The sequence below is a fragment of the Homalodisca vitripennis genome, chromosome X (genome assembly GCF_021130785.1).
Source record: "Homalodisca vitripennis isolate AUS2020 chromosome X, UT_GWSS_2.1, whole genome shotgun sequence".
Lineage (NCBI taxonomy): Eukaryota > Metazoa > Arthropoda > Insecta > Hemiptera > Cicadellidae > Homalodisca > Homalodisca vitripennis.
This window is the reverse complement of record NC_060215.1, coordinates 77,515,389-77,540,694: the sequence shown is the minus strand read 5'-3', so window position 1 is coordinate 77,540,694 and position 25,306 is coordinate 77,515,389. Positions and strand designations below refer to the sequence as shown.

General features: G+C 34.7%; 1 long non-coding RNA gene across 1 annotated transcript; it reads left to right on the top strand.

Annotated features, from left to right (window-relative positions):
• The first annotated feature begins 5,034 nt into the window (after positions 1 to 5,034).
• Positions 5,035 to 24,609, top strand: LOC124369237. The gene is made up of 4 exons (XR_006923054.1): positions 5,035 to 5,125; positions 5,341 to 5,430; positions 18,152 to 18,204; positions 23,966 to 24,609. It is a non-coding gene; the product is annotated as an uncharacterized LOC124369237 (long non-coding RNA).
• Positions 24,610 to 25,306: the final 697 nt, after the last annotated feature.

Below are 25,306 nucleotides of genomic sequence, written 5' to 3'. Positions count from 1 at the left end.
TTCCCCTTTCAGAAAAAAAAGAAATTGAGCCAGCCTACTCAGTGATAGGCTTCAAGGACGCTCAGCCAGTCAGTGGTTGGACATGCACCACCCATCATATAACTCATTCTTGTCAATGTAGAAATAAAGTTGTATAAAACAATTCGTCGGTTTGTTTTTGAGATATCGTGCAGACAGGCAAATATAAGTTTATTTTTCCCAGCTCATCCGGTGATATTCTTTGTTAACACTGTCAATTATTCTAGCATTATTATATAATTTTACTATTATAATATAATGGGACATACCATTATCTGCTACGAACAGCTTTATTTATTTTTGCAAATAAGTAATATAGAAGCATACACTTGAAGAAAAACTCAGATTAATTTGTTATTTCTGATTTAATTAACCCATTTCATGAATAAACTCAATACATTTGTTGCTACTCAACTAAATTTTGTGATATTATAACACAAGTATTATGCTTTAAAAACTGTACATGATAGTTGAGTGATAAGTTTACTTCACATCGTAAATGATATTTTTAGCCATGAAAACACTGTTTTTACATCCATTGAATCATAATTTGGTGTTCAATTCATTTATTATAAAACTCAAATAAAAGCTGAAAATATGCATTGGTTGGCAATTTTTGCAAACCAGATTTGAAATAGTGTATGCATATAAGTTGTTTTATCTTGTATGACCTTACATGTTTTGTATAAATTTATATTAAGCATTTATGTTATTGGTTTTTTCTCAAAATCTGAATTCTATTTGAACAAATAATTATTTCAATAGGATATATATATATATATATATATATATATATATATATATATATATATATATATATATGGATATATCTATATATCCAGTAATATATATATATATATATAGATACTACTATAGATATACTATTGGATACTTAGTGCCATTTATTACATTTAGTTTGTTATATATTATTGTACTTCATGTTTCTTACTTACTTACTTGATACTTGAAGTCTTCATCTATGACTGGAATTCCAGACAGATTGCGTCAGTTTGGTTGATCCCAGAAGGTGGGACTAGAAGAGTGGCGTTGCATCCAGCTCAGTGAGTGAATAGAGAGAGGCCTTTCTATTAATTTGTTGTAGATTTCACTTCTGAACTTTAAACTGTTCAACGCTTTTTTCTCTTCAGGTAGGCTGTTAAAGAGTTTCAATGCTGCTACGGGGAAACACTTTTGGGACTTTGACAGTCTACATTTCGGGATATTCAACGCTTTTGCTCCTCTGGTGTTGTAGTTTTTAACGTCTTATCTTTGAGTAAAATTCTGCTGGTTATTCTTTATGTACAACAATGAGTTTAAAACGTACTGCCCATATACTGTCAAAATTCCCAGTCGTCTGAAGATCGGACGACAGTGGTCCAGGTGTTTGGCAGATGTTAGGGTGCGCATAGCCTTCTTCTGGAGCAGCAATACCTCACCACACATAGGGGCATGTCCCCAGAGAAGCAATCCGTAGGACAGGTGGCTGTGAAAAAGTGCATGGTACACAATTTCAAGGTATTTCTCTGTAATTACATGTTTGAGTTTCCAGAGAAGGAAAACTACCCTGGAGAGCTTTGTGCAGATTTGCGTTATATGCTGATTCCAATCCAGCTTAGGATCAAGCCAAAAACCAAGTAGCTTAACAGCCTCCACATTATCTTCTGGGTTTGTCCGCTTCAAAGTGCACAAGATCTGCTGGGTTTTATCTTCGTTTAATTTAAGCTTGTTTGCTGCAAACCACATTTTCGCCACAGACAGTAGATCTTCAGCATCTCTGAGAATTTCATCCGTGCACCTTCCTCTTGAGACCAGTGTGGTATCATCTGCAAAAAGTAATGCCTGGCCGTTTATTCTGAGGTCGATAACTAGGACGATGAACAGCAATGGTCCTAGTACGGAGCCCTGTGGGACGCCGTGCATAATTTCCCTGCTGCTAGATGTTGTGCCACCGATGGAGACTATCTGGCGTCTGTTTTCCAAGTAGTTTTCCAGGGTCTGTAGAGCAATTTCCTTTATTCCATACTTCTTCATCTTATCAAGTAGGATTCTATGAGGCACACAGTCGAAGGCCTTACTCAGATCGCATAGCTTTAAGGCCAGCGAATCCCCATCCTCAAAGGCCCTGATAATTTCAGCAGACAAAGACGAAGAGCAGTGGTGGTAGAGCGGTCTCTTCTGAAGCCATGTTGGTGATCTCCCAACAGAAGGTGAGATTCAAAGAAATTTGTCAATTGAGTTTTTAGAATTGTTTCTAGCACTTAGACATTATCGGGAGGACAGAGATAGGCCTATAGTTTGCAATGTCTTCTGCATTTCCCTTTTTAAAGATAGGCACAGTACGTGCAACTTTCAATTTGGCAGGAAAAACACCCTGTCTAAGGCAGCTGTTTATAGCTGTACACAGAGGAACCGCCACAGTATCAACCACCGCCTCTAATACCTTGCATGACACTCCGTAGATGTCAGGGCTACTTGATGCTTTGAAGTTTTTAACAATTTTGACCACCTCTGATGGGGTCACCTCTTTCCATTGGCTTAGGCAACGGCCCTGGCCATGCTCTGCATTTATAGTTCCAAAATTTAACGGGTCCTGTACTCCAGCTGGTATGCTTGACACAATTTCCTCTACAGTGTCGACAAAAAAGTTGTTAAAGGAGTCTGGACTCGAAAAACTGACAACTTTAGGCTGTTTAGATCTAGAGTCGTTAACCACTTCGCAAGCAGCCTTGCAGGGGTTTGGGGAATTTTCAATGAACTGTACATTGTGGGCCCCTTTTGCGTCAGTAACCTTCGACCTGTAGAGTCTGTTTGTTCTTAGACAGTTATTAGATATTTAATTTTAAATTGTAAATGTTCTAATATATATAATTTATTTTCTATAATAATTTATTTATGTGGATTGTTATCACTTTTTATGCTTTAGAATTTATATTAAATTAACATTGTTTTTATAAAATTACATAGCAACTCATGGAGAAGGATTAGTTTTCAAATTTTCTTTGGATAAATTTTTTATACTGCACGTTTGTTATTTTAACGTGCAATCGACTCGTATATACAGTATTATACCAAGACAAGAACGAGACGAGCAATAATTGATACAAATAGTAATCCACTTCATTGTGATAGCTTAAGTAGACTGTTGTTAATATTTACTAATTCTGCCATACGCTGTATGAATGTAGTGGAAGTATCACTAGAACGAATAGAGGTAGAAAAACGAATGCACGGTCAGGTCAGTTTTGAAAAGTGAGATCGGTAACCCAGGGGTGTCAGCATGGACTAACTGTCCTACCCTACAGAAATGTGAAGTCAACCATCCTCGTCAACATTAGGCGTGGACCTACAGTCCTACAATCGGGCTCTGAGTGGAAAGTCAGATGTTCGTGGAAAAGACGCCCCTCTCCCCTGCCTGACCATCAGGCGGCCGGCCGGCCTAAGCACGCAGATTGCTTGGCCCATCTGTAACGGGTACAGGTAGAAGCCACAAGAAATAGTAAGAACTAACCTCACTTTCAAAAATGCAGTGCCATAGAATACTAGGTGATAATTATTTTGAAATAAAATGCTCTTTGGGGGGGGGGGGTTGCAGGTCCCGGTAGTCCCCTGTCGGTACGTCCCTGATGTACTCAGACAGCTTTGAACAATGAATCAAGATATGGCCCCTGTCCTGTAGGTGAGCCTAATTGTATTACTATAAGTTTAACATCTGTTATACAGCTAGGGCAAAGTTTGTAGATAGGTATATTGGGGTGAAGATCTTGTTAACTTGTGTCTACATCTTGTATGTAACAGTATGGTTATCAATGTGGTAAGTTCACAGTTCTGGCCCTCAGCATCTTGTTTTCCAGGAGTGAGAGGTCGTTTCTAGATAAGTAGCTCTCTGAGTATTTCTGGATATAGAAGGTGCTTTTGAACATCTCTATGGACTGGTCACCCTTTATTGGATATCAGGTCGATATGGATGTGATCCTGTTGAAGAGTCAAAGGCTATCCTCAAAGAGGTGTTCTACCATATATTTTGTGGTACCTGACTGTTGATGGTCTATTGACTAGACTCAGTAATAAATGTTTTGATGTGCAGGGTTATGCTGATGATCTTGTAATTAAACAAGGGATAATAACAAGGGATAGAAATAAGGTTGTATTAATCCAACTCATACAGAAACCTCGAATACAACATGAAAGTGGTGTGCAGAGGAGGGACTGAGTGTCAACCCATTCAAAACCACGATTTTTACCTTTTGGAGATAGTTTAATTTATAGCCTCTATCTTTATGGAGTACTAGTGTAGCCTTCTCCTCTGAACTTAAATATCTGGGCGTAGCCCAATGAAAAGTTAATTTGGAACTGCAATTGAAGTCACTACTACATCTACAGTTATCACTGTCTTCATATCAGCAGACAGTTTTGTAGTAAATAAAACGTGGGGTGTGTGGCCTAAGATGGTTGTTTATCTTTACAAGATCATCACTTGACCAATTATTGCCTACGGCTGTCTCTTCCAGTGGTCGAAAATGGAGCAAAAGGCAGTGAGTCTGGGGTCGCTATGGTGTTCAGCGCCTGGCTTGTCTACGCCTTAGTAGAGCAATAATAATGCCTTTATTGCCGTGCGCTTTTCAATTATCACTTATAAAAAGTATTCCAGTCATTAACAGTAAAATCCTAAAATTAATATTATAAAAACAACTACACATCATCCTATAAACTGTATATCACATACCTTAATTTAAAATTACCTATTATTATAATAAAATGTTAATAACATTAATATAATATAAAAATACATTAATAATTTATTTTAAAGTACAAAATAAAATACTGTTAATGTGAACCAATCCTACAGCAGCTTTAGAAATCTTGTTTGTATTGCTTCACCTTTACCGTTACATGAAGGGCAAGAAGTCCCTTAGCACTGTAAGACTGCTTTAAGGAACAAATCTCAAAACTAATACCTAGTTGAGTGATTACATTCCATTGACACAAAATGAAAATCAATGTATTAATGATTTTGCAGTACCACAAGTTGACGTCAAAAAGAGCCGTTCCCGGACGGAGTAAACCGTTTGACGAATTACTCTCCAATCATCATATGGACAGGGAAATGGTATGTGAAATTACAAATTTGTTTGTGAATGTGAATATCGTTTTCAACATATTTGTGTTAATGTTAGTAATGCTAAAATACGTAAATATCAACTTCTGTATACACTGAATTACCGCTAATACAATCACAAAAATTATGTTTTAAAATTAATACCTAGTTGAGTGATTAGATTCCACTGACACTAAATGAAAATCAATGAATTAATGATTTTGCAGCTCTTCAATTTAACCTCAGACATAGATGTACCCGGACAGAGTAGACCATTTGACGAATTACTCTCCAATCATCATATGGACCAGGAAATGGTATGTGGAACTACAAATTTGTTTATGAATGTGAATATCATTTTCAACATATTTGTGTTAATGTAAGTGATGCTAAAACAAATTTCAAATTCAAATTCAAAATTCTTTATTCATTTTTATGCACATGTGATACAATGAATAGTGTCAAAGTTCTAGATATTACCTAAATAATATTTACAATGTTAAGTACAGCTAGTACTTAATTGCAAGCATCTTGGAAACTATAAAGAGAGGTAGATAGTTCCTCAATGGAATAGAGGGCTTTGTTGATCAGGTACTCTTTTAGATTTTTTTTGAACTTAGGGCCACTTTCAGTTTTTATGTTTTGTGGGATGTATTTTAAAAATTTGTTCCCCATGTATGTAGGTTTTTTTCCAAAAAACTTCAACTTATGGTTCGGAATAATCTCGTTTTTTGCTATAGTGTTGTAATGGTGACTGGGTGTCTTAGACTTTAAATTTAATTGTTGATTTTTTACTAGAAGGATTGATTCAAAAATATATTGTCCATAAACAGTAAAAATTTTTAAATGTTTAAAATGTTCTTTAGCTGAATCATTATATTTTAGCTTCAGCATTATCCGTATTGCCTTTTTTTGTTGTTTTATATATTTTCCATATTTATTTGTTTAGTTGAACCATAAAGGGCTATGCAAAAAGAGATATGAGAATGAACATAAGCGAAATATAAATTTTTCAAAGTTTTTAGGTCACTGTAGTAACTCATTTTCATTTCATTTCAAAAAGATTTTATTTCACAGTATTTACAAACTTTACAATATATTTATACAAAACAAAAGCAACAAAGAATATAAAACCATTGATCTTGAAATATTTACAAACTTAAAAATAATCAAATAATAATATAATCTTCAAACAAACTAAAAGTAAACTTAACAATCAAAAGAACTTAAAAAATACAAGCTCGATAATTGTGAAATAAAATAGAGCATCCAATAGGCAAAAGCCCGATGGAGGATGTCAAAGTCAAAGTCAAATTCTTTATTGCCATAAACACATTGTATACATGTATGACATCGTCAATATTTAAACAGTGATACTAATAAATGTATTTAATAATTAGTACAATATAAAATGAACTCTTTTACATCATAGATACTTAATTCAATCAACAATGACTTAAGCTTAATTTTAAATTTATTGTCATCTAAGCATTTAATTTCCCTAGGTAACATATTATAAATTTTAATCCCCATTTTTAAGGTTGATTTAATGGTTGCTTGGTAATTGCATTGCCTGATTCTAAGCAAGTTTCTTTGTCTAGTATCATGATCATGAATTGAACTATTTGTAGGTAAAACATTTAAATTTATCCTAACATACAATAATAACTGTAGTATATACAATGATGTAACATTCAGAATACCTAAATCTTTAAATAAAGGCTTACAGTGAGTCCTACAGCTAGCATTGCACAAAATTCTTAAAACTCTCTTTTGCAAGATTAAAAGTTTTTTTATATTACTATCACAGCCCCAAACAATGATTCCATAAGATAAATGACTTTGTATTTATGCATAATATACTGACAATAATACATCTAGAGTTACATATTGTTTCAGTCTTCTAATCATAAAGGTACCTTTAGAAATCTTATTACAGACATTTACAATATGAGCCTCCCATTTAATATTTGACTGCAACAACACACCCAAAAACTTAACATCATTGACATCAATAGAGTTACTCAAACTAAATTTAATACATTGAGTTTTATCTTTATTTAGACATAAACCATTGGCCGCAGTCCAATCCTCAGCTACAGAGTTAAAATGAGACATTATTTGATTTACTAGATTTATATTTGAACAACTAATTTGTATTGCTAAGTCATCCGCATACATAAAAGATGATACACAAACATTATTAAGGGCAGAGGGCAAGTCATTAATATAAACAATAAACATAGTTGGTCCTAATATTGACCCTTGTGGCACACCTGTAATTACTTCCAAGTATTGAGAGAAGCAACCATTATAAAACACTGATTGAAACCTATCAGATAAATATGAATGAACAAGTTTAACAGACTTTTCATCAAATCCATAAAATTTGAGTTTATTTAAAAGTATCACATGATCAATAGTGTCAAAGGCCTTCGACATATCGTAAAAACTACCAACCACAAATTTTCTTGCGTCTACATTAATTGTACACTCCTTCACATAATCGACTAACGCCATACTGGTACTCTTCCCTGGTCTAAAGCCATACTGACTATTGGAAAAAAGATTATTATGTTCAAAATACTTAATTACTTGGTTATTTAAAAGAACTTCAAAAACCTTAGATACAACAGGTACTATTGACACGGGACGATAATTAACATAGTCACCTGTTGAGCCCTTCTTATGCAAGGGAACAACCTTCACTAACTTAAGACATTGTGGGACAATACACCCTTCAATACAGATATTAAGCAAGTATGACAAAATTTCAGCAATAAATGGTGATGCCAATTTTAAAACATGAGAGTTGAGATTGTATACATCTAAACATGAACTATTACTCAAAGATAAAATAGCTTTATGAACCTGTTCAACACTAACACAGCCAAATGAAAAAGTTGAATTTACATTATTACCTTTAATGACACTTGTTAATCTTAACTTATCAAGATAGTATGACATATCATGTATTTGCTGAGGCACTTCTTGGACAATAGACTCAACTTTACTTACGAAAAAATTATTAAAACCACTACTAGTTAAATTTACATCAACCTTATTAACAGAGGAACATTCATTAGCACCTAAGGTTTCTTTTACAATTGACCAGATTGCTTTAGGTTTATCTATAGCATTCTTAACTTTATTACCATAATGAGCTCGCTTGGCTTGCCTTACATTGCATTTATACCTTGATTTCAGAACTCTGTATGAATCCTTAAAACAAACCTGACCAGTATTTTTAAACAATTCATACATAAACAAACATTGCTCTTTCACTAATCTAAGCTGCTCATTATACCAGTTTGGCTTTTTAAGCTTATTTTTAACAACCCTACTGTATTTAATAGGGCAGGCTATATCAACAATTTCTAAAAACTTAGCTAAAAACAATTCAATCTTATCATTAACTGAGCCTAACGTATACAATACCAACCAGTTAACCCTGCTTAGCAGGAACCCAAAATATGCACTAGTGACATTATCAATTGATCTGGATATCTTAAAATTAGGCCTACTTTTAAAATTTTTGTTACCAATTGAGACATCATTTTGACATGGATCCAATTTACCTTTAAAAACCACGCTATGGTGGTCAGACATTGCCATTGGTTGCACAAAAGCAGAACAAATTCTATCAGGATGCACAGATACAGCTATGTTGTCAATACATGTACCAACAGAATAACCATATAGGCTAGGTCTAGTAATATCATACACAGTATTCCTCAAGTTAAAACTCAAAAACAAGTTGTTTAAAACCCTATTATGCAAGCTGTCACTTAAAATATCTACATTAAAATCATTACATAAAATAATCGAGGCACCAGTTTTATTTTTATCAGATAAAATATTTAACACATTATGCAAGTTTTCAATAAAAATATCAAAATTTTCATATACAGGAACTCTATAAATTTCTAAACAAATAACATTTAAATTCTCAATATAAACCGCCGCTACTTCACACACAGAAGGTACGGAGAGATTTACAAGAAAAGACAATTCTTTAAACTTCAAATCAGATTTGAGAAAAACTGCTGTGCCGCCTCGTTTAGCTGAAGGCCGATGATACGCACTTGCCAATACGAACCCAGGAATGACCAATTCTGCAAGATTGTCTCGATGCTCCCAATGTTCACATATGCAGACCACATGACAGCCAAATTTGTTAGAGAGAAGACTAATTTCATCTATCTTATGAAGGACACCCTGAACATTCCAGTGAACCACTGTGAAGTCTACATATTGAATTGCAGAGGGATCTGAACTAGGTTCACTTAGGTGGCCCGAAGTGCACCTAAGTGCACATCAGATTAAAATAACATAATAAAACTATACTCAAAGAAGGAATGAAACCGCTACATAATAATATATTAACAAGAAAACCATACAAAATCTATAAAAACAAGTCATGGACGTAAAAATTAAAAGACTAATTGGAATTATAAAAGATGATAAAACGAACTAAAATGTACACATTATTTATTACTTCATTCAACAATTTTCAGAAGGCACTCACAATTATCCAATGAAAATAAAAACATTTTTAAACTTTTTAAAAAACTATTTAATGGTGCTAAATGATCTAATTTAAAGGAAATAAGATTAAACAATCTTGGAGCATTAAATGTAAAAAAATGTTTGAAAACAGTTAGATTAGGCTTTGGAACCGGAACAAGCAAACTTCTGAAATTATATCTAATATTACGTGTGAGGGCCGGGTTTGAGCTTCTTATGAAAAATAGTTTTAATACCTTATATATGTAAAGATTTCGCAAAGGGAGTATTTTTAAATTTAAAAATAGTGGCCAGGAATGATTGGTTTTATTTGATTTGGTAATAATACGGATAAAGGATTTTTGAAATGTAATGAGAGGATAAAGCGTTGATATATACGTACCTCCCCAGCATACAAGCCCATAACTTAGTCTGGAGTGTATTAAAGCGTGGTAAACATTCAGCAGCAAGCTTGGAGGACATACATCACGCAACATATAAAAACTTCTCAAACTTCTATAAAACTCTTTTTTCAGTGAATTTACATGACCTTTCCAAGATAGATTTGAGTCAATGGTAAGTCCAAGGTATTTGTATCTGTCCACTTTTTCAATCTTTTTACAATTACAAACGTTACCTGCAGAGCACGTAAAATGATGGTAGTATACATCATATTCAAAATTACTTGTACCTCGTAAGTTAAATATCATGAATTTTGTTTTGTCACTTAGGAGCATTGCATTTTTATTAAACCAAAAATTTAAAACTTTCAAATCATCATTCATTTGTCTACTAATAGCTTCCAAATTGTAATCAGAATACGTCAGTGCTGTATCATCTGCAAAAGCTGTCAATTTACCATTTAATTCTCCATTACATAGGTCGTTTATGTACACAAGGAAAAGAATTGGACCTAGAACTGAACCTTGAGGCACACCGCATTCAACTGTTTCAAAATCACTGTATACTTTCCCTATTCTCACACACTGCTTTCTATCTTTTAAATAACTTTCAAACCATTTGTGGGGTAGACCTCTCACACCCGCTAACCATAACTTATCTAATAATATCTTATGATCAACTGTATCGAAAGCCTTCGTTATATCAATATATAAAGCTGCACATTTTTTGCCATCATTGATACCATCATAGATATTCTCAAAAAAAGCCAACAAAGCATCTTCTGTACTCATTCTTTCTCTAAAACCAAACTGTTTTGTGCTTAGATAGACACACATTTTAAAGAAATCAATCAATCTTTTTTTTATTATTTTTTCAAAGACTTTAGCGAACACAGAAAGCAAAGAGATAGGTCTATAGCAATTACTTTTTTCTCTACTTCCACGTTTAAACAGTGGAATTACAACTGATACTTTTAGGCAAGATGGAAATTCACCTTCTAACATGCTTCGATTGAATAAATCTGTCAGAACTGGTACTATATGTTTATGGAATCTCTTTAAAATGTAACTGCTAATGTTATCGTTTCCTGATGATTTATTGTTTTTTAAAGATTTTATGGTTTTTAAAACTTCAAATTCAGTTGTCGCAGTAAAAAATAAAGAATTTGGTACAATTTTACCTGGAAATAGTTGATTAAAAATAACTTGATTTTGAGTATTAATAATCGTGTTTTTAATGGTTTTCGGTGCATTTACAAAGAAAGAGTTAAATTCTGATGCAATCTCCTTTTCATCAGTAATTATGTGTGAGTTATCCTTTTCTATTTTATTAATTTCATTTTTATCTCGATTTTCTCCAATCAAATCATTAACTATTCTCCATTGTTCTTGTGAATTCCCAGCACAATCCTCAAATTTCTTCAAATAATAATTTTCTTTAGCATTTCTCATATTAACTTTCAGCCTATTTCTAAATGATATTTAGTATTCCTTCAATTTATAATCATAAGGTCTAGAAATCATTAGCCTATAAATCTTTTTCCTTCTTTCAACTCCTCTACATAAATAATCAGTTATCCAAGGTGTTTGTTTACATAAGCTCCTTTTAATTGTAGTTTTCTCTTTGCATTTATGTACAGAATTTTGCAATATATTAATAAACAAATTAAATGCATCTGAGACTGAATTCTCATTACAGACATGTGCCCATTGTATACTGTCCAATTCCAATTCCAATTTACTATAATCGATCTTTAAAACAATTGCATCGTCGCACATTTTATTTACTTTTTTGGTTTCAGTATTTATTCTTAAAACAACCATTGAATGATCTGTAATCTGTAATCAAGATGTAATATTGAAGCATCGTGTTTAACGTTATGCATAATTTTATTAAATCTAACAAAACAGTGATCAATGCAGGTTTTACTTTCGCCTACTATTCTTGTCGGCTCGTATATAAGGGAACTTAGCCCATAGCTGGCCATTAAGCCTAGATACGCGTCAGCTGTGACATCATCCGCCAAAATATTACAGTTTATGTCACCTGTAACAATCAAGTTTTTTCCAACACAGCGTGCTATCAGGTGCTCGATATCAATGAGGAATTGTGCTATCGGGATGCTATGTAACCTGTACACCGCTAGGAGGACAAAGTCCACGCTATCCGTGTGGCAAGTGAGTTGGAGACAGTCAGCTGACCGCACGTCTGTCAGCATGTCTACACTGCACTGATAACAGGACCGAGCGTACACCACGACTCCACCGGATCGATAATCTTCGTTACAATGACTGAAAGTTTTGTAACCATCAATTTTATACAAATTAATTTCGTTACTAGTAATCCAAACTTCAGTAAGCACAATGAAATCAGGAAAAAAGTTAAGATTATGCAATTCACCCACTAAAAATTCAAAATTTTGCCGCATACTTCGTATATTTTGATTAAAAAATACTAAGCCGTTATTTTCCAAGAAACATCTGAGATTGTTATTAGTGGCCATCAAAAATCACAGAAAATATAAATAAAAATGCATATTCCGTTTGACGACTTTACATAGTTCCAAGATACGAAATTCCAAGATTAGTAAAATTTTCTATGGACATGCATACCGACATCAGACAACAATTCCAACCAATTGTAAGTTGCAAAACAATTATAGCTCTTATTAAATAAAATCAAAACTTTAGGCAACAAAATATTTAGAAAATAACTTGGATGAAATATACAAAAATTAAATGAATATTTCATAATGATGGTTGTTTTACAAATTTCTAAAGGAAAAATATTGACAATAATGGAAAAATAAACTATAAAATGACCCTTTAGAAACTAGACATTGACTTCGAAGTATTATACCGAAACATTTGTATATTAATCGTTATATAAGACAAATTTCTAGTAATTAATATAAGTAAAAATAACACAGTTGTGACATACACCAATATTTAATGCAAATTGAATAGATAAATGTCTTTATATGAATTAAGTATGTAAATAAGTATTAAAAAGATGCATAAACCATTAATTGAAATTTTAAAATTAGATAAAGTATTGTAAAATGTAATGTAGTGTAGTTGTGTACAATCTCCCACTGTTTAATATTACACCAAAAAAGGTTGTGATTTTAGAATTTATTAGGTATAACAAACAACTGAACATAGGTATAACAAGCTGTAAATTACGTATTAATAAAAGAACCAGAATTATAATCATATAAATTAAATACTATTTTATTTAAATAAAAAACTAAATAATACTGCATTTTTAAGTCACTACTAAAATTTATTTATAGCTGTCAAAAGGGAAATACAAATAAAAATATCTTATCCTGAATTTGAATGAATGAAAAATAAAACCTCTAGATAAAATAAACAGATACACTTACAAATTGTTTAAGTCCGCCGTTGACAAGACAACCTTTACCTTCGCCCCTTGGTCCTTTTTCAGAAGAATCTTTCCGCCCCTTATCCAAAGATAAGTGTATCCCTTTTCCTTTTTTACTTGTCGAGCCGCGTGAAGAAGTCTACGCCTGGCTGGAGAGAGGCACTCATTCACATACACAACTTCCGCCGGTGCCGATGTCAAACCGATGTCGTGGGTGTTGAGGTTGCGCTTGACTCGTCGTTTTTGTAGCAGCGCCTCGGCGTCCAGCCTCCGGACCATCTTGACGACTATCCCAGGAGGCTTCCCCGTTCCATCTCTGGCGCGAAGTCGATGACAAGCGTCGACCATCGTGTCGTCAACCGGGTAGTCAAGTGCCCGTCCCACAGCCTTGACCAGAGTGACAACATTCTCACCTTTCTGAATCGGAATGCCGTGGATCTCTAGTGTGTTAAGACGAGAATATTGTTCAATATCCTCCAGTCGTGACTCCAAGTCTACCACCTGCTTACGCAGAGTAGAATTCTCTTGTCTCAAATTCTCCACAGTCTCCATCCACGCAGCCAACTCCTCCCTCTGCTTGCTGACCATTGCTTTTGTCTCTGCGAGTTCTTCATGACAGGAATTCAATGAGGCTCCAAGATTCGCTTCCACTTTCTTAAAGTCATTCCGAAGTTCCGTGACGAGATTAAAAATATCGTCAAAGGAAACGTTACTTTTTGTCTCGAGAACCATACTTTTACGTCGTGTCTTGGAGCAAGGGTCACAACGCCACACATCGCCCTGTTCAGTTAAATAATTAATGTCCTCGGGGCTCAGATTAACACATTTACCATGATAACCATTTTTGCAATCAACACAAGAAACCTTCGCTTTAACATTACGGAGTGATTTTAAGCAAATATTACAGTCAGACATTTTGCACGTAATGTATAAATATAATAACTAAAAGAAAAGATCCAATTCGCCGATGAGAAACTAAATATTGCTTTAAATGTACAGAGTTCGAAATAACTGTCTTTTGAAAATAACAGGAGAATTCAATATAAAACGCGCCAAATAAATAATATAAATTTGCCACTAATACAGTAATAGTAGAACACGATCAGTCCATGACAGGAACAAACAACGCACGCTAGTAGTAGAGATAACACAGACAGCACACGCGGTTGTATACGTCCTTCCTACTCTGAGTCTGACTCATTCTCCGTAATGCATAGACACCAGAATTTATTTTAATTAAAAGCTTATGAATGTGTTCATCCCAATTCAGATGATGGATCTATTGTTAAACCTAAAAAATTTGTGCTGTTTTTCTTTTCAATTTCGAATGAATCACAGACTATTGTAGGTACCTTCAACGTTCTATTTTGCGGTGTTTTGAATTTTACAAAGTTTGTCTTTTTTTAATTTAATATTAAATTGTGGTTTTTTTTTAAATAATTGCCAATATTTTCTAATTCAATAAAAGTATGAATTTCTAATTCTTCTAGAGATCTTGATGACTTAGCTAGATTTGCATCATCGGCATGTAGGCACAGTTCACTATTTGGCTCATGTGCCAAAACCTTATCTATGCCACCCAGGTAACACAGGAACAGTAGTGGTCCTAAAATAGACCCTTGGGGTACACCAAACCTTAGAGCATTACAATGAGAAGAGGCTTTAATAATTTTGTTCTGTTTTGATAAGTGTGTTATCTCTACATATTGAGATCTGTCAGAGAGGTAAGACCGAAACCATTTAAGAGGGCTGTTTGCTACTCCTAAGGTTTTTAATTTTTCTATGAGCTTAGAGTGTTTAACACTATCAAAAGCTTTTGAGATATCCATGAAGACCCCAATCGTATGTTTTCCTTTATCAACTGACTCTATAATTGTTTCGATAAATGACACAGCAGCACTCACAACTGACCTACCGGATCTAAATCCATGTTGGCCTTTATCAAATAAATTAAATGTTTCTAAAAATTCTGTTAATTGTAAATATACTGCTTTTTCATATATTTTAGATATTGTTGGTAGGACAGATATCGGTCGATAATTACATACGTCCTTTTTATCGTCTTTTTATGTATTGCTATTATTTTTGCTTGTTTTAATTTTATTGGAAAAATACCAGAAACAAAAGAGGAATTAATTAGATGTGCCAAAATTGCACTTATGTTTGTTTTTACAGCCTTAATTACTGTGACCGGTATCTCATCGTGTCCACTAGACATTTTGTTTTTGAAAGAATCTATTATTTGTTCCACCTCTCTTTTATATATTGGTCTTAATCTAAAAGTTGGTTTCATAATGTGAGCATCATTATAATTACATTCAATATCAAAATTCACAAGTTGATTGTCACTATTTGCACCTAAATCTTTCACTAAGTTAACAAAATAGTCATTGAAAACGTTTGCTATCAATTTGGGATCAGATACAATTTGAGTTCACTCCCTTAATGTAATGTTGTCAAGAGTTTCCCTCTCTTTCAACTCTACTTCTGAGTTTATTAATTTCCATACGGTTTTTTTGGATATTAGCTGATTTGTTGATTTGCTTTTGAAAGTAACATGATTTAGATTGGATCAATTCAAGCTTGTAATCTTTTTTTGCTGGATTTAATTTGATTTTTAATTTTAAATTGTTGTTTTTTGTTACTCTTTAGTTAGTTGAATGAGATTTGCTTGCTTATATTTTAGTTCTTCTGTAACCCATTGATTTTTTTTATTATTAATAATTTTGGAAATGCCTGGTCAAAATAGAAACTTAATGAGTTATAAAACTTATCATACTTAGTTTCCACTGAAGCCAAATATACATATTTCCATGTTTCCCCTGATAACAACTGTGAAAAATATTTTAGATTTTCCGGTGACAACTTTCTTATTTCTTGTTTTACAAGCAACCTCCTTTCATTTAATGTATTTTTCACTTTTATTTCTAGCAATTGTCCATCATTATCAGATAGACAAGTTATCAGGCCTTCTATTTTAATAATACTTAAGTCTATGTTTTTTACCAAGAAATTGTCAATGGCAGTTTCCGAGTTTTCGGCCACTCTTGTGGGAAAATCAACTAAAAACTTGATATTTTGGCCCCTTAATCATTCTTTAAATAGTTTACAACATGGTTTTAAACATGAGAAGGGGTATATTTTTTCCTAAAATTATCAACATTTTGTATTAAAACACGTTTTCTGACTGCGAATACCAAGTACAATTAGTAAATTTCAGTACACTGTACTTCACTTTTATAGTGTACATTGGACATGTCCACGCGCTACAGACCACATTGTACTCTCCCTCTTTCGGCGCACCACAAATACACATACTGACTCATAGCAGCTGCACATTGCACTGTAGTCTGTAATGGTCGGCAGTGTGTCATCTGTTGTCTCAGTGCAAACATCGATTCTACTGTTGCGATTATTTGCGTAGTAGAGTGCTGATTGTTATGGCGAGTAAGCGAAAGCATACCACCGTTACTCTCGAGAACCAGTGTGGTAAAGGGCAGTTGGTGCCACACACTAAACGCAGAAGATGCAGCAGCGCTTTACCTTGCACTACAACACCTAGAGTAACAGGCTACTGCTACACCTGCTGATGTCATGTTTATGATACAATGGCAAAAATATGCGTCATCCAATAGACTCTCTTTACTGTGACAAAAGACATTTACTGAATTCATGTCCTTGCAATTAATATTGGACTCAGCAATAATATCATTTTTAACCCAGCAGGGATCACTTCTGGCTGGTTTATACCTTCCAGTTGAACCCACCACTGGGCACAGCAAAAACCGATCTGTCACTTAAATCTGGGCAACGTTATGGATGTCCAGGAGCAGCACATCACTAACTGCAAATGTTGAGATTTTGGGGTTCATGGGTTATTCAATAGGTCTAGTGTACTGTGGGAGATGACTGTTGGAGTTGGTGGGGTATGTTCCCTAACTATCGGAGGTTCTTGCTAACATCAACAAGGGTATTCCACCCCCTGCCTGCTTTGACTGGAGAGGCTGGTTCTACCGGGGAGACATGACTTTGAGGTGTAGTGCCCTAATTTTTCCTCTGTATCTCGATAGGAGGTGGCCCCTACTCCCTACCTTACCCATCCTGAATATCCTGTTATTCCGGAAGCAGCGCAAATGTTCTTACAGGACTACATGCAGCTTATAAACTTCTTGTCCTAAGAGAACAAAAAAAAAATATCATTACTGAACGTCCAGTTTTTGTTTGATTTCACATCTTAATTTAACTCATACTCAATCTATAAGTTTCAATTTAGTACTGTATTCAAATTCATTATACCATAACCATACACGATTTGTCCTAATAAAATACTGTATGTGTATTAAATGAGTTTTATTACTAAATTATGCACCCATTTTTAGTCTTTAGGTAATTAGTTGCTATAACTACGTAGGTTGTTATAAAGAGAGAGGGAGAGAGAGAGAGTTTATTTATGTAAGTTTCAGATAAAATTTAGTTAAGGGTACTACCAAGGTTTTAATTGTAACAATCAATTACAGTGTAATGATTTTATTGTTGTCAACAGCAAACTTTCAACGTATTTTGAACTAGTATATTTAAACTGTTATTACCACTATTTAAGTCATGGTTTAATATAAACTCCACTTGGCACATTTAATAAAGTTATTTGAAATAAGGTAAAAAACATGCATTATGAATATAAATGTTTATTTTGCTTCTTAAAAAATATTTTTTATAATTATGCCTGGTTAATGGTTGTTTCAGTCAAGAAGTTTCGAGTAAAAAATACTAGAAGAATTCTTGGACATGGCAAACTAGTAAGTAAATGGGGGATACTTGAACCAAAAAGTTTTTATTTAAAAATATTTGTTGGTGTCAGTTGTTGTTTAGATTTGAAAGAGTTGGTGGGCTAATTGGCCACATTTCCAGGTTTAATAAATTTATCATGTGGGCAGAAGTTGTATATGTGTGTGGGTTAGTCTAGAAATTAATCATAAAAAGTTGTTTATTTCCATTAAAAACAATATCTTTTACTGTTAAAATCATCTTATTTATATATATACCGGGTGTCTTAAAAGTCCCACATCCCCCCCCTGTTAACTTTCTTATTAATAGACATGGAGTGATTTACTTTGTGGGATGTTTATATGACCAACTTTTACCAATAGCTGGTTTTGCCATGTCATCTCTCATTGTTTACTATTTAGTTTGTTAGTTAGACACATTCAATCCAGTTACTGTATCAAAGTAGTCTGAATGTGTCTCACAGATTAAGTGGTAAACAAAAAGAGATGACATGGCAAAACCAGCTATTGGTTTTCCCAGGACTTCCTAATGGCCTTCGGTCAGATAAATAAAAACCTAATAAATGTTAGTTAATCATGGTTGTTGAGGATTGTTGATTCTTGTAATAATTTATTTTATGATTTGTGTCCTCAGTTCTCAAAATAACTAGTGAGTGAATATTGTATCTGCCTTACAATAACTTTAATTGGCCACCAAAATTGATAGAGTAACATTAGAGACTTCTAGTGTGTATCGTTCTTCTTCTTTTTATAATACCTTTAAATGAGTTGTCACTTGCTTGGGGTTCCTATTTAACAATTTTGACTTACATTTCAAACATTTTGATACATCAAAAAAATCCTCAGTAGGTTGTATAAACGCTCCCCAAAGTACATCACTCCATTTTTATTCATAATAATAAAGTTAATAGTAGAGGGGGGGGGACTTTTAAGACACCTGTATACATACACAGGGTGTAACAAAAAGATTGATCTGGCTATGCATTTTCAGATTGTATGTGTGATTGTAACAATGACTAGATAAAAAGTTACCTAACTGAACAAAAACAAATTTTTTAAATAAACACACCAGCAACGGACTAACACAGCAGATAAAATCACACCAAAAGGATCTGTTCTAGGGCCCATTTTGTTTATTTATATATGAATGACTTCACTAGCTACATGCAAAACTACAGCCATACACTGATGTATGCTGGTGATACGGTCCTCCTCCTGGGTCAAAAAGAACCAGAACAATTTGAAATAGCAGCATACACCGCTCTAAACATGGCAATACAAGACAGCTAAGAAAATGGTTTGGATTTGAACACACAAGAGGCCAGCACCATCAGTAGCGCCTGACTATCTGTAAAAACATTGATCTTCTTACTCCTATATCGCAGGCGAAGATTCTCACAAGCACATTCCATAATGGCTGGGACCTCCGCCATAGCAACAATCTAGAGCTGCACCTGGCGCACTAGGAAAAGCCCCAGTGATAGCAATGATGCCAGCCAGAGGAGCCACCACCATCTTGGCCTCCGTTTTTGGCCACCAGACAACAGCCCCATACATTAGTGCAAGTCTGACTATGGAAATATAAAGCCAATAAAAAAGCCTCGGCTTAAGCCCCCAAGACCCACATATTACGCGTCTGTATTGAACTAAAGACCATTTCTAGATGCTGTCCCCTTTCTAGATGTCCCAGTTTAGGATCCTGTTTAGGATCACGCCCAGGTACTTAACCTCGGACTTCAACTCAGTGGAAGAGCCTCTGATGAGAAAGGGACCAATACCCTCCAACTGACGGATCCTGGTAAAGTCAACCACAGCCACAGCAGCCTTGGTGGGGTTGACAGTAAGGCCCACCCCAACACACCAGTTTCCCACCATGTTTAGAGCGGCATTGGTCAGTTCCATGACTGTTGTGTTGAACTTGCTACTCACAAGACTCACAATGTTATCTGTGTACCCCTGTGCAAAGACACCACTACTGTTCAGAGACATGAGCAAGTCGTCCACAACTAGGTTCCACAGAAGAGGAGAAAGGACCCCACTCTGGGGACAGCCCCTTGTAGTTCTTGCACTGACACTTGCTCCCATAAGAGTGGTAACAACCACCCTGTCTGTGAGTAAGGCCCTTATCCAGTCACATATTTGACCATCAATACCGTGTCTGAAGACCGCATTGATAATCGTCTGAGTGCTCGTATTGTCTAAGGCTTCTTCAATGTCCAAACAATGTAGCAACCATCTTCTCCATGGTTTTGAGAAGAAATGAGGACGGATAAATCGGCCTGAAAGACTTAAGTCGATCCAGGCTAACCCTCTCCTGCTTCGGTATAAACATTCCTTTGGACACTCTCTAGGACAGTGGAATGTACCTGAGGGCCACGGAGGCCCTGAACAGTCTGCACAGCAGGGGAAGGAGAATATCGAACCCCCGCTGCAAGCAAACCGGTCTCACCCCGTCTCCCCCAGGAGCTTTATAGGGACTAAACGATTTAATTGGCCACTTGATCCTTCTGAAGGTTATTACACAATATGCCTAACTCCATTGCAAATGAGTGGCACGCCCCGTACGTCTCCCTTCACTGCCAAATGGTTGATCCTTGTCATGAACAATACAGTCCGGAAAGTGTGTTCCCACCATAACTTTTAGAACTCTCTCCGGTTCAGTTATATACAGGTGTATATTATGTCTGGAAACACCCAAATATATCCTTTAATAATTTAAATATAAATTTGAAAACCTCTTACAATCGTGATAGAGATTGGGCATCTACTTTTTGGAACAATGTTTTGTTATGTCACACACCAACGGGGGACGTCACTGCCGAGGGTATCGTGAATATTCTTAATGGAAGCCTATACCTTGTGATACATAATTTTAAAGGTAATAGCTTTACTGAATTGAATGCCACAAACCGCATCTCAAAGGAATTATTCTATCAGAAAATAGAGCATTTTTAGTATTGAAAAATTTACTGATGTTCAACAATGTAATTTTAACATGGTTTCTTGCCACAAAATGTGTTACAACTAATTTTTTAGCATTTTTTAAATGTTCAATTAAAATAAAATAAACAATTTATTTTTAAGCTGGTTTGATTAGTACAAATTTTACCAGTTTTTATTACAATGAATAAAAACTTATGAGTCACTTTCTCTGATTACTTATGAATCTGTACTTGGTGTTTTCCAAGTCAGCAGGAAGGTTTAAAGAGACAAAGGTCACTAGCCTATGAGAAACATTATTGTGTTATTAATCATCTGGTCTACAGGTTTCAGTTTTGTTGAGCATGGAGCTTTCACTAGACAGGTCTAAGCTTGGGAATTACAAATGGACAAAGGTCATATCATTCCTGTCGAGTTAATCAGTGTCTCTGAAGCATTGCTGTCAACAAGTTATCTAATTACAGTAGTTCAGTTTTTATTTGGCATTTTAATGGCATTTGGCATTAAATGAATTGTCTGAATGGCCAATTTTTATTTGGCATTCAGACAATTCTCTTTCAGAATTGTCTGAAAGAGAACGAATTACTCTGTTGTTGATGATGCGAGGATATGGCGATCGTCAAAGATCTTATCGGGAAGTTTGTAATTTGTTTAATGACACTTTCCCAGAAAGGAATCCCATAAGTGTTTCAACAATATCAAAAACTATTGAGCGTTTTGAAATGACAGGGAGTGTACGTAATCGGCCAAAGTCGGGTAGGATACAATCTGCAACAGATGAAGAACATGCACTAGATGTTTTGCAAACATTTATTGAAGACCCACATACATCGCTCAGAAAAGCTGCACAGCAACATGATATGCACCCTATGTCTGTGAGTAAGATTTTGAAAATTAATAAATACAAACCATTTAAAGTTTCATTTAGTCCAACAGTTAAGTGAGGATGATTACGAACAGAAGAGTTGAGTTTTGTGAACTTGTGATGCGCAAATGTGATGACAATAGAGATTTTCTGACCAACATACTATTTTCTGATGAGGCAACTTTTTTCCTAAATGGCAATGTTAACAGGCACAATTGCCGTTACTGGGCTAGTGAAAACCCACATTGGATTACTAAGTCCCATTCACAGCAACCACAAAAAACTGAACGTATGGTGTGGAATTTTAGGTAACAAAATTGTTGGACCCTTTTTCATCAATGGAAATTTAAATGGCCGAACTTTACTACAATATGCTCCAAAATGAAATAATCCCAGCTATTCAAATTGCATCAGGAGAATACTTTGATAATGTATGGTTTTCAGCAGGATGGTGCTCCACCCCATTATGGGAGACAGGTAAGAGAGTATTTGGATTTAAGGTTTCCTCATAAATGGATTGGCCGAAGAGGAGAAATCGAATGGCCTCCAAGATCTCCGGATTTGTCACCAATCGATTATTTCCTATGGGATCATTTAAAATCCAATGTTTATAGAAAGAAAGCCTACATAATTTGGAAGAAGACCTAAGAAACAGGATTATAGAGGAGATTGCTTTGATAACTGAAGAAATGTTAGGCAACTCTGTCGAATCATTTTACACAAGATTGGCTCATTGTCAAACCGTAGAAGGAACACAGTTCGAAACAATTGCTTTGACACCAAATGCAGGTAAAACGTTTGTTGTAAGACTTTTCTAACAGCATACATTATTTTTTTATTTGTAATAAGAAATCAATAACATAAGTATTTCCATAATTGTACTGTAATAAAAACTGGCAAATTTGTGCTAATAGAACCAGCTTAAAATGAAATTTTTTGTTTTATTTAATTGAACATTTAAAAAAATGCTAAAAAATTAGTGTAACACATTTTGTGGCAAGAACCATGTTAAAATTACATTGTTGAACATCCGTAAATTTTCAATACTAAAAATGCTCCATTTTCTGATAGAATAATTTCCCTTGAGATGCGGTTTGTGGCATTCAATTCAGTAAGCTATTACCTTTAAAATTATGTATCACAAGGTATAGGCTTCCATTAAGAATATTCACGATACCCTCGGCAGGACGTCCCCCGTTGGTGTGACATAACAAAACATTGTTCCAAAAAGGTAGATGCCCAATCTCTATCACGATTGTAAGAGGTTTCAAATTTATATTTAAATTATTAAAGGATATATTTGGGTGTTTCCAGACATAATATACACCCTGTATATATATATATATTAGCAAGATGAGATAATTGCTAATAGTTTCTGAAGCCTTGCAGAGCCCTGCACACTGTCGATGTCGGTGCAGAGTTTCTTCCAGGCTAATCTCTTAGCCGAATGAACTTTACGGTTGTAAAGCCGCTCCTTCCATCATGGTCCACCAGGGCCATCTCTCTGGAGGGCGTAGGTTCTGAGTGGACACCTGAGTCCACATTACCAACTCTTATGAATGCATGATTGTATTACAATCGGCATAAACATTATATGGGGAAAACTTAATATGGAAAGTTACTTTTAGCTAAAGGGGAGGAACTACAGAGTAAAAACCGTGTACTGTAAAACAATCCTAGACTTCTTGTAGATGCATGGATTTAATTGGAATTATCATAGACATTTTATAGAATTAAGATTGATTAATTATATTTTAAAATAGTACATATTTGAATAAAATTTGTACAGTCTCCTGACCACACAATTTTTACACTACTTTTATGGATGTATTTAATGTATACATATTTTCCAGTTGTCAAGCAGTTTAATACCGCGAGGCACTGCAGCGGCATTCAGGGACTGCCATTTTGTGACCGTTCCCTGGCCTGGTTGTGTTCTCTCCTAACCACTAATGTTTCTGCTTGCAGGCACGGATGTTTTAACGGCTCTCAGACACAACCATCACCATGCAAAAGTAGCTGCTGCATCTGTAGCACCATCCACTCCAGTTGCTCCTATTGTGCCCGGAAAACAGAAGAAGATTAGTGCAACCAATACATCCCTAGAAGTTGCAGCACCTGCAGCCCCACCTCACAGCTCCCAAACAGCAGAGGAAATAGCAAGACATTTTATAGAATTAATATTAATGAAAATAGTATATATTTGAATAAAAAGTGTACAGTATTTTGACAATACAAATTTGAACACCACTTTTATGGATATATTTAATGTATACATATTTTACAGTTGTCGAGAAGTTTAATACTTTAGATCTCTAAGAAGCCAGGGATTCCCGGAGGTTAGAAGTTTCCATTTTACAAAAGCATTTAGGTGCTGTAAACTAACATAGAATTGGACTCCCAGAGGCTGATAGTGTTCCACAGGCTGCTACCTCTAGGGGATGCAAAATTCCAAAGATCAGAAACTCCCATAAGCCAAAAGCTTAAGATGCACAGAGATTCCGATACCAAGAGCTTCCAGAATTCAGGAGGCTTAAACTTTATTAAGATGGAAGTTCTTAAAGACTGAGCTTCTACTGTCCAAAAATTTAAACATCAAACCAGTCTATACTTAAAATGTATTAATGTAACATGACAATAACATTCAACATACAGTATATCTCTAAAAGTCTTAAAGCGAACTTAAAAAAGTAGAAAAATCAACATAAACTATACAAAAGTTCAAATTTTGATAAAACCTAGGTTTAAGCCTAAAAATTAATATATTTAAATCATATAGTGGTATGAGTGGTGTATCCATGAAGCAACTAGATAACCGCCTAGGATAACATCATCGAAGGATGGCAAAAAGAAGAAAATTACAAAAATGTGTATACACAACTATAACTAAGCAAAATAATTAGATAAAACAGGCTTGTGTTAAAACTGGAATTTAATCAGATGAAACATTAAATTAGTCAGTTTAAAACACTGGATAAGTTATGTATAAATACGCACCTCTTGCCTAACACAGTTTTTCATCTAAATTATTTTTGCAAGTTTTATACTGTTTCGAGTCGATTAAAATTTTGATTTAAAGTCTGATAAAATGTTTAAAAAGGTATTAATGTATATTTAGTATGCTTGGTTTATGTCTATGGTTGTATTCTTGGGGTTTTGTTGGGAGTTGCTGGCACATTGCACATTATAATACCACCTCTACACAGCATTATGCTAAAGAAGTGGATATCCACTATGTACAATTAACTTGATATTGCTTTGTCATACAATATCGTACTGTATGAGGGTGTGTTGTGTTTTAGCACCTTA